A 16,738-nucleotide genomic window follows, 5' to 3' on the forward strand; every position below is an offset into this window, starting at 1 on the left:
ACCAGTAATTAACTTTTTTAAAATTTTATATTGCCTACAGTTGCTCATTTTTCAGCCTTTTACCATCATGTTTATTTGTTCTGCAACAGCATGCGCACACCACTTTTCTGATGCAAACATCACATACCAACTACAGTTACACAGTGTACCCCATTTGACAGAGTGATATCTGAAATAGTCTCGGTTATTACATCCACAGTTTGAAGTGTTTTATTCTTTTCTGTAATCTCTCATTCCATTTATGCCAGTAAAATGATTTCCGGTTATCAGAAAAGAGAACTAAAGAACAGCCAGGTGTAAAGTTACCAGAAACCCTAGGTATCAATACAGGAAGTAAAAATACAACAAAAGGTGATGGTCACTATTTTCAAAAAATGGAAATAAAATTACCTTTTTAACATTTCAGGATATTACAGTGATGGACTGCATAACTGCAAATGATCTGTGGTACGCAAACTGACAATGGGAAATTGGACATAACCCATCATTATCCTCTATGCCAAAGACTGCCTACAACAGTGGAACAAGAAGCATTACCACAAACAAATTCAGTATAAAAAAATGATGCAACTATGTTTGCAGTTTCTGTGGGACATAACGTTCAAGCAGAGACTGGGCACAGCTGTACACAGCAGCTAGTGTTACTGACTCACAGTTGGGCTTCCTTGGTTTGATTCTTGGCTGGGGTGCCTTCTATGTGGAATCTGCATGTTCTTCCCATGCTCACTTACATTTCAGCTGGTGTCTCCATCCTCCCCCACCAATTTTATGGACATATGGTTTAGCAATGCTCCACAGGCCCTTAATATGCATGTGACTGCAGGTACAAAAGAAGTATGCCCTTTGATACACTGGTGTCAAATCGAGAGCACCTTTACTGTGCCTCTTGCTTGCTGGGTTAGACTTTATCTCTTCCCCAACCTTGAATTACAGAATGTAAGTAATAATATAGATATACAGACTGACAAGCACTGGAGGATTGGGTATATGTCATTTTCATAAGAATGGGGTGGCAGCTATAACATAAAAAGGACAGGACCTATTAATGTGCAACAGTACTGGACAGTAAAAATTGTATTTTTTTTTTCATTTCAGCAAGAACTGTCTGATCTATATGAATCAACAAGTCATGTATACTCTGTCATATCTTGCCATATACTAACTGATGAACTAGCAAAAATTCCAAGAGCTAGCAGACTACCAATGGTTAAAAAGTGGTACCCCACCTGTCAGCACTATTACCATGGTAACATGCTCTGAAGAAGACACAAAAGAAAACAAGACCATTACAAGAGACTGTAGAGTAGCTTAAACATAATCTGACGTAACCTGTTGCACATTCAAACGAGGTCAAAATCAAAATAAAAGGAATCTCGCCTAAGGTAGCATAATAGTGAGCTATAAAGGCTAACAATTTGAAATGTGAGGACCTGCTAAAGTGAGTCCCGAAACACAGACTGAATGGATGAAAAAAAAAAAAAAAAAAAAAAATTTGCATATAATAAGTCTGAAATGGCCATTTTTCAGCATATTGCCTCTTCCTTGAGGTATGGAGATCTCAGGCTTAGTATATATATGTTTGGGGGTGGAGGGAGGGCTTACCCCCCTCCCCCTGCAAAAAAGAAGTTTAAAGAAAAACAGAAATGTTAGAGACACTTCTCACTTTCAATCAATTTTTTTGGCTTGTTGGCACTCAGCAGTTCAAGTGCCAACATTTCAATAGGGAGCCACTACAAAGAGACAGCCAGGGCACAGAAATTTTAATAACCTCCAATGTCAACAGGCACAAGAGGAAGACAACTAATGTGGTAGCAAAAACATAGCCTTGATGTGATCAGGCATGTGTATATGTATTCTGCCAACATGAAAAAGACCTTAATCAATGAAAGCTGCAACGTAAATGGTGTCAAAGTACAAAATTAGGGACGTACAATACTGCAAATTTGTAACAACCAGGAAAATAATGAATACTGCAACAATACATGCAAATACATCTGAAATATGCAGTCATGTAATATCTAATTACAAATACAAGCAAATTAAGAGTGAAACGAAACCTGTTGATACTCAAGTCAGTTAACAGTGCCAAAAGCACCATGGGCATAGCATGAAAAATACCATCGTAATGAAAAAATGATAAATAACAAAGATATCAAAGGACAGGAGCTGAAAAGTCATGTTTCAGAAGTTGACAGAAGTAGCAGGATGTTCATGATCCTGAGAGAGAGAGAGTACAGACTGCTGGTATGACAGCTGCTGAATCAAAACACTGAAAATAGCCTTCCCAGCACGGGAACTGAAAAGTTGGAGGAAAAAAAGGCTAGTTAAAGTTATTATTTTGGGACCTGCTCAGTTTGCAGCTGTAAAAAGACTCCCTGGATGTCTTCAAAGAAAAAAAAATGTAAATTCTTAGAGAAATTCAGTCAAAAAAATGGATCTGGCAAACTAGCAAGAATCAGATTAGACTGCTGCTACTGTGGAAGAAAAAAATGAACGCACAATGAGGTGTTTAAAATAAGTGGAACATTGGAGAAATATATCAAGCAATAAACTAGAGAAAACTGAAGAAGCTAAGAATAAACAGTTGGTGACCTGATAAAAATGAAGCTGAAAGAATGACTGAACACAAGTTATCCAAAAAAGATATATATCAGATACTGGCTGAGTAAGAAGACCTGAGATTTTCTGCCATTTGAGAAAAAATGGAGGGAGAGGACTATCAGCTTCATGAAAGCCCAAACAAGCAACTAGACTAGTGATTCCCAGCAAGTTCTTTGGACTGAGGTGGTACCATTGGGTATATATGCTTTGAACCTCATTAGGAAACAGCTAAGACCTATATGACTACAGCTGCAAACTTAATAGCAAAAGTTGCTTTTAAATAAAATATGGGAAAAAGGAAGTGTCTTCAAAACAGGTGACACTAGAATCTTTGTAGAAAATGTTTATTTGTTGTATACTTGGCAGAGGGGAGTAGATTCATCCCAAAACTTAAGGATGAAAAAGGAAGAGGACTGAGACTTAAGCTACTATATACAGCTATTTTAAAGTTTATTTTCCCAAAAGTACCTTGACCTTTATGGAAGCAAAACAAGCCTTGATGGAAATAAATTTCAAGCAACAATACAGTTCAGCAAGCTGCAGTGGGCTGCAAATCTCAACTCACAACCAGTACAATTGTTGGTGAAGGCTAAGAAAGGACTATGCCTTTAAAACCTTTCAGATTAAAAAATGGAACAACAAAAGGAAGACCAATAACTATCCAAAATAATTGGGAGAAGTATGGATTCATACCAAATGCCAGTATAAGTGAAAAAGAAGAACTCAATGAAGACTAGAGACAAACTGGACTTACTGAATTACCTGAAGAAGTGAAAAACACATATCATGCTATGTTTTACTCAATTTATTAAAAATGAAGGAAAAGTGACTACTCCGTTGATGAATATAAGCCAACTGCCAGGCTTGAAGTGTTGGATGATGATCAGTAACATGTTGGGCTTGTGGAATTAGTGGGTAACTAATAAGCATAAAGTCCACTTTGTGAAATGTGGGAAAACTGAAAAGAATAAATCCCATTCTATCTAAGTAATATGAAAAATGTTTATCAAGAAATGGGGTAAAAAGTAATGACCTAGAGGGAAGTCTCCAGGAATGGATAGTTTGGAAGGCATGAGGGAAGAATGTGATAATGACTGTATTCATAAAGTTTTGGGAACTATTAACACATGAATAAAGAAAGGAGATTTTGCTAGTAGTGAAGAGTATATGCAGGGGTACAGAAAAAAGGCAAGAGGAGTCCAGAATTTACAGTAGAAGACTGGCAAAGGACCCAAGATATTGGGGGCAACTAACTAGACAGGGAAATTTAAGAGTGAGATGAGACAGAAGTTTGGACTGCAGGTTAGAGATTACTTTCCCTATCAGGGACTGATATCCCAGTATAGGCAAAGATAAAGGGATTAGGGATAGGGGAATCCTAAGTGAAAGACCTGCTCTGGCAGAGATTTTATTAGAGTCTAGAATAGAAACTGCTGTTAAAAACGGGATAAGTAGTAAGGCATATAAAATACTGCTTGATAACATTAAGAATCAATCAGAGAAGATCAGAAAAAAAATGTGAAGACAGACTGGAAGAGCAATTTACAAATGAAGAATGGAAGGACATATGCATACAACAAAGTCCAGAAGGTTTAGGACTTTTATTTGGAAGTGTTTGCAAAGGTATTTTTATATGCCAAAATACTTCAAAGAATTGTTCCTCAGGTAGACAGCAAATGCTGAAGGTGTTATGGGAAAGAGATGTGTAATTGGGAACATGATTTTTGAAAGTGTAATGAATTGAAAGATTTTAAAACTACCCTATAGTATACTCTATCAGAAATACTGGGGGATCAAATGGCTGTGACTAAAGAAGTGATTAATTTGAGCCAAGACAAGGGATCTGAATTACCTTGAGATAGTAAGACCTTATTATGTTTGATGCTACTGGCTGCCAAAAAAAGCAATTATTAGAGAATGGAAATAAAACCTAAAACAAATGTAAGTGAAGTACTGAATATTGTTACAGAGATGAACTGGAACTGTGATCTTTAGGAAAGGCAAGGAGCAAATTACACAGAAATAAATGGAAACAATACATGCAGAATAATGTTCAGGAGGAGGATTAAAGTTCAGGAGAAGGTAGCATTTCAACAATTTATTTAATGGAGTGAATAGCAGTTATAAAGAAAACAAATGCAATATACAATGCATGAAAAAATATTATATTTTGTGTCAATTAAAGTATGTATGCTTATGCCTACAAAAACAAGTGAAAAAAAAACATGGCAAATGGACAGAATGAATGTTTTATCAGGAAGACTTGGTTTCAAACAGTGTAAAGTATTAAAAAGCTATAATGCAGCACTGAAAAATGTTGCAAGATGGCAGCTGCTGAATGGGTCTGAGACAGTGCAGCTGCTGAATGGGTCTGAGACAGTGGAGTACCAAGTACTTAAAAAACAACTTAAAACTAGACTGGCTGTTTTGACTACGCATATCAGTTCAGTTAAAAAGTAGTACAGCAACTATAAATTAGGTGACTTCTTTTTTACAATGCACTAAAACTCCATAAGAACTGAAGGAAATCAGTAAATTAATGCTCTGGGATCATGAGTGTGAGGCATCCAGCAGTTTATTTTTTTTTTAATCTGGACCTGTGCAAGTTGTAGGGAGGTGCCACATTCAGTATGGTGGTGTTTGTTTTCCATAAACTTTAAAATTATACTGGTAAGCTTGAAGATAAATGACAGTAATGAGTAGAATCACCCAGGAGTTTCAAATGTTTCAGTTAAGGGATGCTTAGACAGCCTGTTGAAGGTAATCCTTTTGAGAGATCCCTGGAAAATGTTATGTTTGGCTCTTAAATAAGAAAAGACAAGCAACTTAACTACTGTAAAAATAAATGAAGTAAAGAGTGAACTGTTCAAGTTTAAAAGAACATACCACTCCACTATTAGCTGCAAGTAAAAGTTTGACAGTTCAAGTTTTTTGTTAGATGCAAGCTAAAACAATGGCTAAAAATCTAGTTAAAATGTATGCGTGACTTTAATGTACGCAGGTTTTTATCTATGCATGGGAAGTGGAATACGACAGAGATAAGACTGAAAAAACAAAAGCGTATCTCTGGGTAAGCATAGGCAAGAAGCTGTGCATTAGCATGGTTAACTTCATTTTTATTATCGGCAACGTCTACGTGAGCAGTTGAAGATTAACAGCAAATGCTCCAACCTGGACAGTGCACATTTTGTTTATAAAAATGAATACAGCTATATATATGCTTGGTGTGTGTTAATGGGGTGGGGGGTGGGGTTTGTTAAATTTAAGCTTTTAGATTTCCCTGCCAGACAATAACACATCAATTTAAACTGTTAAAAGGAAATGCAAACAGAATTAATGTCGTATTAAAAGAGAAAAATATTTCTTAGAATGGTAGCATTAAAAATATTGACAAGGAATGTTAATAGTCTTACAGGTTTAAACAAACAGAGTACATTACTTACTATAAAGAAAAGCAGGCTGTGCCAATTGTTATACTACAGGAAAGGCCTTTAGACAGAAAAGGTTACGTTAACTTGATAAAAAAAGTAGTATGTACTTACCATAATGTTCCATCTGTGTGGTCCACTTTCATTTATCCTTGACATCTGGGGTTCGGTTCCAATATCGGAACCTATGCAGCTGTTACTACAGCTCGCGCTGACCAAAAACTCTCGAGCTTCACCTTTACCCATAATCCCTATCTCCCAATTACCTCAGATCGAGTTTGTAGATTAGATATAGGGTGATAGATAAAAAAGCCTCAAGGAAGCCATATCTGCTATACCTTAACGATTACCATAAGACATAAGTACATTATCCGTTCCACCAGAGAGTCTTCAAAGGCCAGGGGATGTAGGGAGGGGAGTCAAGGATAAATGAAAATGGACAACACAGATGGAACTTTATGGTAAGTGCATAACTTCTGTATCTGATGTTGCCCATTTTCATTTATCCTTGACATATGGGGCAGAGTCTCATGCTATCTTAGACTTTGGAAGGACTCATGGAAGAACGTTCCTGAGCACCACTGAACCAAAGGATGCTCTTCTCCTAAAGACCAAATCCAATTTGTAATGAGTAATAAAGGTATGGGAAGAAGCCCAAGTAGCTGCTGCACATTTATCATCCACTGGAGCTCTAGACTGGAAAACTGCTTATAGGTTCATAGGTTGGTACTAGGCTATCAGCCCTAGGGCCTATACAAGCCTAGCCATAACAATTCCCTGGCTATTTCTTCCCACATTATTTACTTTCCTGGACCCCTGTCTAGCAGGGCGACTGACGTGATCCCTGGGGTGAATTTCCTTTCTCCCATCCAATCATCAAGGTTCCTCTTGAAGAGGTCCAAAGAGGCACTCTGCTTGACATGTATGGGAAATCTATTCCAGAGTCTGGGGAGTCTCTGGGTCAGGAACCTATCCCTCCAGCATGTTTTGTTTTTTGTGATGACAAAGTTTAGATCCCTGGAGCGTGTAGCTCTGAGGGATTGGGATTTCTTTAAGTGTAGCATGTCCAACAGCTCTGGGGTTGAGATGGCCTTGTATGTTAAGCAGAGATCGCCTCTGAGTAGACGATATGCGACAGAGTATAGCTGGAGTTTTTTAAGGCGGTCAGCGTAGGGCATCTGCTTTAGGCCTGTGATTCTTTTAGTGAGGTACTTCTGAGGCCTTTCCAGTTGTTGCAGATGTCTTGAGAGGTACATACCAAATGGGGCGTTGTATTCTATAATGGGTCTAATGAGGGATGAGCACAGTGGGACAATGACCTCCTTTTTTCTGGATGAAAAGCCCTTCATGATGAGGTGTGCCACATAGAAGGATTTCCTGACTGTTGTGGCGATGTGGTTATTGAAGGTGAGACCACTGTCCACCTGTGTCCCTAAGTCTCTTATCACACTTTCTGTGTTTAGTGTACTGCCACCTATATGGTAATTCATGGATACATGTTTTTCCCAAAGGGATAACAATACATTTCTTGGCATTGAGCTTGAGCCCATGGCTCTGGCACTAAGCATCTGTTTCTGTAAGGCCCTTTTGTAGAGTATCCACATCATTTGGGGATTCAATAATGGCTCCCAGTTTGCAGTCATCTGCAAACTTTGTTAGCCAGAGTCCCTTAGTGTTGACCTGTACTTCAGACAAGTAGATGCCAAACAAGAGCGGCCCCAGGACTGAACCCTGAGGTACTCCACTTGTCACTTGTCTGGAGCTGGATTTGGAGTCGGCTACTTTTACAGTGTGGGTTCTATCAGTAAGCCATTTAGCAACCCATTGGGTGACATAGGGATTGATGCCCAACTTAGCAAGTTTATCTATGATTCCAGAGTGGGGGATGGTGTCAAAGGCCTTGGCAAGGTCTAGATAGGCTGTGTGGACCACCTTACCCTTGTCCATGGCTCTGGAGACTGATTCAAAGAAGTCAATCAGGTTCAGGAGACAAGATCGGCCCTTCACAAACCCAAACTGGGTGGGGTCCAGTGTTTGAAGGTTGTCAATGTCTTTGTTTATAAGTTCCATGATAATACGCTCCATGGCCTTGCAGATAAGGCTTGTCAGACTGATGGGACGGTAGTTTCCAGGATCCAAGGTGGATCCCCCCTTGTGGATTGGGATAACTGTAGCTCTGCCACTCAGTGGGCACGAAACCTGAGGTGAGGCTATGATTAAACATGACACTTAGGTGAGGTGCCAGTTCACATTGTAGTTCATGTAGTACACAGCCCAGGATGTCATCTGGTCCCATGGATGCTGTATTCTTGGCTTTAGAGAGTGCGTTTTGTACCTGTGTGGCCATTATTACTGGAATTTGGCAATCTTCCGGTATTGAGATGGGCCATTTAGGGGTGAGAGGGGTGAAGTTAGCACTGAATCGATCTGCCAGGATATTGGCAATATCCTTGGATCAGTATATTTAATGCCATTCTGTTTTAGCTCAGAGCAGATCTGAGCATTGCCATTTAGATTCTTGACATAGTTATAGAATGCTTTGTGGTTGTCTTTGGAATCTTTGGCAATTTTATTTTCATAACTAGCTTTGGAGGATTTTATGAGGCATCTCAGTTTCTTACTGAGGCTAGTAAGGGAGTTTTGCATCCTGGGATTTTCCTCTTTTCTGCAAAAGTTTCTTCCTTTTGTTGTAAAGTTTGTTTATGGCAGGGACCACCAGATTGGCTTCCTTTTTTGGATGAGAGCATTTTGGTTCTATTTGGGATGGCACAATTCATGCATGAGTGGATGTGCTCGTACAGTGCCTTAGTGTAGGATTCAGCAGTTGAACTTTCAGTTCCTGTCTGCATGGGTGTCATGAAGTTTGTCACTTCTGACTTGAGTAGCATGAAGTTGGCTTTGGAGAAGTTTTTTATGGTGGTTTCTTTACTGGGGGGTGGGGGTGGGATGTGGATGTTAAGGGTGATTAGCTTATGGTCAGACCTGACTAACGAGGGGGTGACCATATGTATGGAGCATTGATTTCCCATGTTGGTAATGACCAGGTCTAGGATATTGGAGCCCCTGGTGGGACTATGGATTAGTTGATCCAGGGCGTTGGAATTTATGAATTCCAAGAACTGTTGCACAAAGGTGTTGGGACATGAGTAGTTTTCCCAGTTAATGGCAGGGTAGTTAAAATCACCCAGTATTAGGGTGTTTGGTTCTATCTTAATATTTTCCAGTATGTTTAGAAAGGTGTAGTGAGAATCTTGGGGTATGGTGGGGGATCTGTAGCAAGCTACAATTTGGATTGCAGTCTTACCTAGTGTTAGTTGCACCTGGAGAATTTCAGACACATTGTGTTGGCCAACTAGCCTGGTGGTGTGAATATCCTTGGTGAATATTGACACTCCTCCATCTTTAGTGTTTCGGTCCTGGTTTGGTGGCCGAAAAGTGTGGTAAGAGTTGTAGCCTGGTACTGCAGGGGTGCTCTCTGGAGCCTTGAACCAGGTCTCAGTTACTGCACAGACATCGATGTTCTCCATTTTTAGGAGTGCCTCGAGAGAGTGCATTTTGAGGTTTAGACTTCTAGCATTGAGTAGCATTACCTTCAGATTTTGCATGCTTGTACCTGTTATGGTGGTGGTTTTGTCCTTTGAAGTTTGCCTAAAAAAGGCACTATAGGGTGGCAAGAGCCTTAGCCAGTAACCTGAATCCCAGGGCGACAGGTGCTGACCATCTCTGGCAAAGCATCATGGTCTGTCAATCATGTCGTCCCAGGCAGACAGATACTGGATCCCCTTTGAATGACACCATAAGCTTAGCCAATTGTTGAAGTCAATCATTTTATCCTTATATTGTGGTATCATTCTGGGTGAAGGCAGGATGCTACTCAGGGCTAGGGTCATACCTGCCTGGGCCACATGATCCGAGAGCTCTTCCATGTCTCTTTTCATGTAGTCCAGAGAGGCGTCTCAAGTCATTCACTCCAACATGGACAATGACAGAGTCATATTTGTACTTGTTGTGGAGTGACTTGAGTGCATGTGTTATGTGGCGGATCCTGGCACCCGACAGGCAGCTGACTGTAATTTTCTCCTTATTCAACCTGGTGAGAGGGACATCAGTGTGCCGGACTATGGAGTCACCTATGACTAAAGTGTTAGGTACATTGTCTTGCCTTAGGGGCTGTTGCTGGGTGGCATACTGGTGTTGTGAACTATGTGACACATTGGTTGTGATTGGTGTTTGTTTGCGTTTCAGCTTCAGAGGTCTTTGTTGCTTGGGCAGGTTACAGTTAAGGGCCTCTGCATATGTGGATTTAGTGTTGCTATATGTGGGTGTTGGTGGTGTGGGTTTAGAAGGGCTATGTGTTGCTTGAGGTGTAGTGTGGGTGTTAACCTTCTCCTCTTGACTGTTTAGCACAATCTTGGGTGGAGAGAGCTTTGCTTCCATTTTGGCTATGTAAGTGCATCTCTCACAGGTTGTAGTGTTGGGTGGTAGGAGGAGAGGGTTGTCTGTGTACATAAGGCAATTGCTGCATTGCCCCAGTATGCCCAGATTCACCAGGTGGACAGGAGAAATCACCGCAAGCTGACCCTTGGACATGCCTGGTTTGGGGCTTTTTTTTTCTTTGTAAAGTATAGGAGCTGTTTCCTTAGCAAGGTACTTTGCAATTATAGGCTGTTTACTGCCTACTATTAATTTCTCCTTGTTAACAAGGAGAGTTCAGTGTTTGTATGAGTTTAAGGCTTCCTAGTGCTTTCCAGCAGGTATTAGAGAAAGTGCTAGTCACAGGGATGCTTAAAGGTAAGATTGAAAAGAATGCACTCTGCAGTGTGCACTAGAGAAGTTAGATGTGAAAGTAGGTAACTTGAGTTTTACCTGTTTAAAAAGTTAAGGTTTAGTGGAGAGTTACTATTTTTAAAACAGCAAGATGGATTGAAAGGGGTGGTCACTTTTGTATTTTGGTACTATGACATACTGTAGGATGGCCAATAAATTTAAATAATTGAAGGGGTGGGATTCCAAAAATGATGATTTTGTGATTACTCACATAAGCCAGTGAAAGTAGAGAGAAATGAGATATATGGTCAGATTAACATAAGAGGCGGGCAACTAGAAAGACAGTGGTATTTAACAAGACAACTTAAATGGGTGGAAGGGCGGGGAAAATTTCTGCCTGACTCAGAACAGAGAGGGCTGTGGTCTCTTTTGAAGTTTTAATATGCTGTTAAAACAGAATACACAAAACACAAGGTAAAGAAAACAAACTACAGTATTCAAAATATAGAAAGGCAATACAGTAATACAAAAAAATAAAAGCAAACTAACCTTTCCTTCAGTTAAGTTCCTTAAGTGGCAACATATCTAGAATGTGCCTTCACAGGTCTAGGGAAGGCAATTTTCTTTTTGTCATAAATAAAGGAAATACAATCCTAGAGCCATCTGCCTAAGGTCACCTTGTTGACTGGTTTACCAAACATAGCACTTGAAAAGGCGACAAATAGGCAATTTTTTTCATGTCCATAGTCCTATGAAGATAAAAGCATAATTGTCTGTGAACATCTAGCAAATGTTGTTCTGTTTTCTGTTCGAAAAGTTTGGAAAGAATACCGGCAAATTAATAGTCTGACTGATATTAGACTCTGACACTCCTTACAGGTAAGAAAGGTGGGATTTGTTCGAAAGGAAGCTCTTTGTGAAAAATTAGATAAGGTGGTTTACATGATAAGGCCAGAATAATGTTTTCTATGACAAGTACTTTAGATCACAGTCTGCAAATGGTTCGAAGGGAGAATGTACAATGGTTTGCAACACTTAGTTTATGTCCCAAGGTGGAGTAGGACCTTTGAAAGGAGGTTTTAGCAAGTGTGTCCCTTTTAAAAATGACTTACAAAGTCTATGAGAAGGCAAGGAATGTTCTTCCAAACCATCATGGAAATTTGAAATTGCTGCTAGTTGTATTCTGACGGAAGAACAGGAAGCTCCTGCATTGAAAAGAGGGGCTAAGAAATCTAAAAAATTATCAACAGAAGCAGAAAAGGGGTCAATATCCCTTTCACAAGCCCAAATGGTAAATATCTTTCATTTAGTAGTATACTGTTTCTGGGGGGGAAGGCTTATGAGAAGCTAGAAGAATCTGGAGTACTGGGGAAGAAAGGTTAACACATCTGCCAAGTAGTGGAACTGGAGGAACCATGCTGTCAGCTTGAGATTTAGAATGTCTGGATGAACCAGTCCGTCTGGATGGGACAGATCATCTGGAGCCGGGTCCAGAGTCCAAGGCCACTGAATTAGATAAGGCCAAAGAAAGGGGAACCATATCTGCCAAGGCCAAAATGGAGAAAGGAGGATTACTTTGCTCTTCAACCTGAATGCTTTCTGTAAGAATTTTGGAATTAGTGGTATCGGGGGAAAGACATATAGGAGTCCGGAGGGCCAAGTGTGGAGAACAGCATCTCTTAGTGACTTCCACAGAAGGGGGACCAGGGCAAAGTAGTTGCCGCACTTGTTTAGAGGAGAGGCGAACAGGTTGCAGCACGGCTGGCCCCACTGACGGAAAAATCTTTTCCATCACTTTTCGATTGAGAGACTAGTCATGAGGCTGGAGAATACATCTGTTCAGTTTGTCTGCTATCACAATGGAACTCCCCGGAATGTGCGTTGTTATCAGAAAGCAGTAGGAAGAGATTGCCCAATGCCACACTCTGGGTGTTTCTCCACAAAGGCAATAAGATTTGGTTCTTCCCGGATTGTGATTTACCAAATTATTTACATATTGTCTGTTTGAATTGTCAACTGTTCCCTCAGGAAGAGCTGTTTGAAAGGTTTGCAATGCTAAAAGCACTGCTCTTAGTTACGGAATATTGATAAGCAAGTTGGCTTCTAAGGGGATAAAGTGCCTTGGATAGTCTTGCCCAGAAAATGACCCTCAACCCATCTGGGAGGCGTCCATGGTCACTATGGCCTTGGGTTCTGGAACGAAAAAAGGGCAGTCCAGGAGAATTTCTTTGGAGTGAATCCACAAAGCTAGATCCTTTCTGCAATGATTGGTGATGAGAATCTGGTTCAGCATGGGTTGGTATAGCATAGACCATTGAGATGCCAGCAGCCATTTAAAATTCTCATCCGATATCTGGCTAGGGGAACTAGAGTTATTGTTACTGCCATAGAACCTTGGGCCTGTAAAATTAGGCAAGTGGGTACCTTCTTGCTGTGAATAATTTTCTGAACCTGGGTTATGATTTTTCAAAGTCTCACTGGGGGAAGGGATGCTATGGTAATTGTCACATTCAGCACTGCCCCTCTAAACTCTGAGTTTGAGACAGTTGAGATTTTTGTGATTTATAGTTATTCCTAGGTACACACAGGTGTTGAGGATGTAATCACTCCTCTCTATCAATCGATGCATGGTCGAAGCGGTAATGAGACAGTTGTCTGAATACAGAAACACCTGGAATCCTTGCAGTCTCAAGTGAGCTGCTACTACTTCCAAACATTTGGTGAACACCCTGGGGGCTGTGGTGAGACCAAAGAGCAGCATCCTGAATTGGTAATGACTGGCTCCCAGCTGGAAGGGAAGGAACTTTCTATAGTGCTTGTCCACTTTTATGTGGTAATACGCATCCTTAAGATCTAATGAACACATCAAGTTGTTCTTTTCCTAAAAGCAAAAGAATGGACTGTACCATGACCAGAACTTCGTTTGTCCAACAGATTTGTTCAAAATATTGAGATCCAAAATTGATCTTCTGTCTCCTGTCTTTTTTGGCACTAAAAAGAATCTTGAGTAAACTCTGGATCCTCTCTGGTCTGGTGGGACTTCTTCAATGACTCTCTTCTCCAGCAGTTTTTGAATTTCTAGAACTGCTGGTTCCCTCTGACTTTGTGGAACATGGGGGATTTTTTTTGCATACGGGGGGGAAGAAGGGAAAAGGGCATGATATAACCTCTGGAAATAATCTGTTGCACCCAAGAATCTGTTGTTATATTTAGCCAGGTGTTTTGGTGCAAGGATAAGCATCCTCCAACTGCCTCCAGAAAAAGACAATCAGGCCTAATTTCATAGGTTCATAGGTTCATACTAGGCTATCTGCCCAAGGGCATTTATAAGCCTAGCCCATAGTTATGTGGCTTTCGCCACCCTTTTAATTTGTATTTCTCCATGATAAGGCTTGTCAGGCCAATGGGCTGTTACTCTCCAGGGGGTCAAGAGGCAACTGCCTTATGAAGTGCGGGGACCATTAGTCAGCCCTTGTCCGCCGGTATGTATCCTGAGGTGAGTAGATTTCAGCAGCTGTCCTGATTCCCTAACTTTTCTAACTTTAGTTCGTGAAGCACAGTTAAGGGGACACCATCCCGTGGACACCATCCAGGTCCCATGGATGCCTTGTGTGTTTGGCAGTTCCTCACCTGGTGCTGAGAGGTTTGGGGGGGCTACAATTGGAGATAATAATCCTCTCCTTTGGGGGAGGGGAAGATTTTGCACTTGCACTGTCTAGAAGTATCAGCCAGTATGTTGGCAATGTCAGTAATTTTCACATCATTTTGAACTAATTCTGAGCAATTCTGGAGTTTCCTCCCCAGGTTTCTCCCTAGGTTTCCTAACACTAAATAATTGCTCCCAGAGTCCTTTTAGATGTCCTTCTCCCTCAAAATTGCCCTGATGATTTTTGGAGAGTTTATGAAGTTTTTAGTTTATAATGATCAAAGGTGTCTTACCTTTCACCTTTCCTTTCTTATTTCATCTTGTCTGTGCTTCCCTCCTCCTTTTGTAGTTAGAGCTTGTTTGGCTGGGTCCAATTGCATCTAATTTATGCCTTTGGTACACTGAGGAACGCTGAAAGGGCTTACCTGGGAAGGAGTCCCTGAAGCCCTGGTTCTGTGGACAACCTCTGCTGCATGGATGGTGTCGTCCACTGTAGTTCCCCCTTTTGCCCCCTGGGAGAACTGGCACCACATGTGTCCTGGAAAGGCTTTTAGGATTTTTTGAAACACATCTTTCCACAGCTCCTCTCCTTCCTGGAAAAGAACCTTGGGGGGGGGGGTGTGTGTGTGAAAACATACGCCCACAGTAGAAAGGGTCTTACCATCCTTTTCACACCTGGATAATGTCTCTCTAACATTTGGGCCAAACAGAGATGATCTGTTAAAGGCTGCATTGATGAATAAAGACTTGAATGATTCGACGAAGTGTAAACCTGCTTCCCAAATCTATCCAACGCCAGAGACTCTCTGTTGGGTAGATGGACAGAAGAACATTCCTCAGTGAGTTCCCTTTGGGTTGTGGCAACTACGACCATGGCATCTACCGCTGAAGCTTTATCCCAGAATTGTTTACCCTCAGGTTCAGATAGAACTTGGTCTGGTCTCTTGGGGATAGGGTCAACAGTGTCTGAAGCCTACACACCTGCTGAAAAATCTGGTGAATGAGTTTGTCAGCGAGCAGAATCACCCAAGAGGTTGAGGGGTGAGTATGTCTTCCGTGACTGATTTCTGTGGGGAATCTAAGTGCTTCCTCTTGCACTTTTTCTAAGGAACGTCATCATGGGGTTAGTCAGGAGAGGTTTCAGAAGATGACAGAATATGTATCTTGGATTTCTGAGGTTTGGGTATTCGTTGCCCCAGTGGAGAGACAGGTCGAATAACTGGCCGTGAGGAAAGTATCTGCTCCAAGGAGGAAGGGGCCGACTAAGTCATTGTAAGAGACAAGGCCCTCTCCATTACCTCAAAGGCTGCCCTCCTCCTGAAGAGGGAAGGGAACCCGGAACAGAGACAGTCTCAGAACCATGATCACCTCCCACTCTGAAGAAAAAGCTCCCAAGACAGACGCCGGAGGCAAACTGAACTGTGCTGACACTTCAAGGTGCAGGGACGACTCAGAAGAAATTGGAGTTGACTCCTGCCCCTCAGAGCCAACAGAACAGATATGGTCCCGAGAGGTCTCTGGATCCAAAAGAACCAAAAACCTCAGGGCAATAACTGGTTCTGAAGCAAGAGAGATCTCCGGAACAGATATAATCGGTGCTGAAAGACTTGGTGCTGTAAACTCTGATGCTTCAGAGGAGGTAAGAGATGGAGGAGTGGTTAAAGAGGTGAATGAATGTTTGGGTCCTGAGCCCACAGGTGCTGAAGCCAAAGGGTGTCCTGTAAAACCTCTTGCTCACAAAATTTTATTCACCAGTCTCTCCACATCGAGTTCTGTAAGGCTTTTGATAGAACAGACTGATATTAAAGAGGGTGATTTAGTTCTCTGAAGAAAAACTTTGGGTAACTCATCTGCAAAGGGGTCAATAAGATGGGGAGTAACTAGTTCTGGGTAAAACATCCTTTTGCACTACATCCATACTCTGTATCGATGTAGTCAGTGTGATGAAGAGCCAGAAAGCAACAAAGTACACTTGTGTACACTTACCATAAATGTAGAGAGTGTTATTCACTGTTGCAGTCATCACATTTGGGTTACCCCTGCCAGGGTAGCTATTGGCCGGCCAGAATATTAGAAGCTTAGTATTTCTGTGTCGGTTGCTGTCGCTTCAGGACTGACGTCAGGTCGTCAGTAGTATAAAGTAAGGCAGCCGACGTCATTACATCAGTTTTTCTTGCCCTGTCAGTAGCCCCCAAGTGGGAGTCAGGATATGGTGGAAGAACCCCACCAGTAGAAAGCAAATACCAAAATGTTCCTTGTAAGGAGAGAGAAAGAACAGGGGGATGGAGGACCGACT

The 16,738-nt window shown here is 41.3% G+C and overlaps 1 protein-coding gene across 1 annotated transcript in view; it reads right to left on the minus strand.

Annotated features, from left to right (window-relative positions):
- WDFY3 (WD repeat and FYVE domain containing 3) overlaps positions 1-16,738 on the minus strand; it is a 5,086,165-nt gene that overhangs the window by 1,601,990 nt on the left and 3,467,437 nt on the right. The gene's annotated exons all lie outside the window — the stretch shown is intronic.

Source organism: Protopterus annectens, chromosome 17.part0, assembly GCF_019279795.1.
Source record: "Protopterus annectens isolate FY-2018-M chromosome 17.part0, PAN1.0, whole genome shotgun sequence".
NCBI classification, from domain to species: domain Eukaryota; kingdom Metazoa; phylum Chordata; order Ceratodontiformes; family Protopteridae; genus Protopterus; species Protopterus annectens.